The following is a 2,419-nucleotide window of genomic DNA, read 5'->3' as shown; positions in this document are numbered from 1 at the left end:
CTTTTCCTTGTTCTCTGGACTTTTATTTTATTTTTTTGCTGGTGCATTTCTATTTTAATGGGTTAAAGACTTCTAAGTTAGAAAAAAAACAGACAGAAGGAGCTCATCTAATGTATATAAATTTTAATTAATGATACAAAACGTTTAATAAAAAGTGTATTGTATAAATATGGATTTGAAAAGCAAGGTGGATCTCTAAATGAAATAACCTGTTAAGAGAGACTGGATTTTAAATGCTCCTCAATAACAGCATATTTCCTGAAAGATTTCCTTCTGCTTCTTAATTAATTACACATAATCCATATCATGTTTAAAAAGAGCATCAGGGCACATGAATGTGAGCAATAACATTAACAGATGTCTACCAGATTTTTATCTAGATGATTTAAAAGAAGTGCCTATACCACTCCTGAAAACTATGAAATAAGAATTCCCCTGGCTTGCACCTCTAGTCTCAAGTCATAAAACCTGTGCCTAAGAAATAAAAACATGAGACACTATTTTCAGAGGGGCTATTTCTTTTGTCAAAGCAGCTCTCGCACAAGGTGGACGCACCAATTTTGCAGATTGAACGAGACCCATGAAAAACCAGAAGAGATCTATCCACGCTGGCACATGACAAACAGGAATTTTGCTCTCTGTGCACAGGCTTGTTCCACTGTGCCCCAAAACCAAGTCTGTGCAAAACAGTTGTAATGGGAGTCTAAAAATATTCCTGAAACACAACAGAGCTATCCCCTCAGGCATTCTGAAAAGCACAGGTGTTCACAGGATCCCAGGTGAACCTCAGGCCTATGCAGTGAAAGTAAAACATCACCGGGATTTCTTTCCCGACTATAAATCCGACTATATTGGGGGCACTTAGGTAGATATGATTATGAGTTTTAAATGTCCTAGAGTACAGAGTGAACTGTTTCAAAATGTCCAGAATTATATTTTGAAATGAATAAGTGAAATAATCTAATTTCTGACCTACTGCATCTGTGGTATGGAGTTCTAAAGTTTTGGTGTAGTAGGAAACAAGAGTTGTACAGTAGGTGGATAATTAAAACATGTCTTTCCCATCTGTTCCAAGAATGGGATTTGAGCTAAATGGGCTATATTGAGCTATATTTCCTTCCAGTTCAGTGTAGCACTGAAGGGCTAATGAGAAACTGGTGACTGGGCTTCTACCACATTCCATGACATGACAAAAGCTTCAAGCTCCATCCCAACTTTGTTTCACTTTTTGTCTCCAGATCAAGTCCATCAAAAAACTCAAATCTCTGATTTCTGTAGAAGCACAATAAAACTATAGAGCTAGACATAATAAATACAAGCGGGCCATGTGAGAATGTTAATATGCCCCTTGTTTTGGTGTGAGATTGTTTAAGCATGCCTCCTGTTAAGATGTATTATTCTAAGTCATTTTAATTCAAACCTAAAAAGTGAAAGATAGATGATCCAATTCAATACCACACCAGTTCACACAAGGATTTTTAACTGCAAACGTGAGCAACAAGCTCACACAGTCTGCACAGTGCAGCCCAGTTTTGGAGTTTTAATGAAATTAAAGGCTTATTTGACTTAGAAGAAGCTGGTGCTGCTTGTCTTCATTAGGTTTAAGATTTTAACACCCCATAAATAAATCGCTTTATGTGCTTAAGTCTAAAACCACTTTGTCGGCCTTGGAAAAGTACTGAGTTGGAATACACACTGAGCAGGACTACGGTAAGTTACTAGAATTTTAACCTCAAGGTAACAAACACAATTTCATAAATCTAAAAAAATAGATTTGGGCCACACTGGTATCTTACAGTGTGATTGAAAGACATCTGGCATTGCAGTGGGTTTTCAAACAGAAACAAGTCCATTGGACTCTAATCCTCAGAGCCAATCAAAAGGAAGGATGTGCAGATGAAACAAACCAAAATGTACATTGTTTTGTAGGAACATAAGAATTTAGCCATGGTTGTCGTTGCGATTTCTACTTTTGCTTCGGAGTACATTGCGATTTTGATTACCCAGTCCTTCTGTCCCTCACCCATACCCCATTTCAAGCATGGCTTACTTCAAGCGTGATGAAGGTGGCTCCTGGAGGAATGTTTTAAGCAGGGATCTTCAGGCCTCTTCAGGACAGTAAATCTCGCCTCCGCCACTGCAGAGCTCTCCTTCCAGCAGAGAAACAGCCCTGAGGGACGACAGCTCACCTGTTACATTTCACAACCTACCTTTGGCACTTTGATAAAATCGTCCTCCTGTAAAAAAACAGGATTCTGGATGCACAGGATTCAGCAACAGCGGGATCTTCTCACAGCTCCCTATGGCCAGCTGTTTCACCTTGAGGGGTTACTCCCGTTTCTTCTCACAAGAGCCCTGAAACGAAGCGCCGAGCCTCAAGCAGGGAGTGGCGATTCCAGTTCGGGATTCCCAATGAGGG

Source organism: Lepisosteus oculatus, chromosome 29 (genome assembly GCF_040954835.1).
Source record: "Lepisosteus oculatus isolate fLepOcu1 chromosome 29, fLepOcu1.hap2, whole genome shotgun sequence".
NCBI lineage: Eukaryota > Metazoa > Chordata > Actinopteri > Semionotiformes > Lepisosteidae > Lepisosteus > Lepisosteus oculatus.
This window is presented reverse-complemented; position numbering follows the sequence as displayed.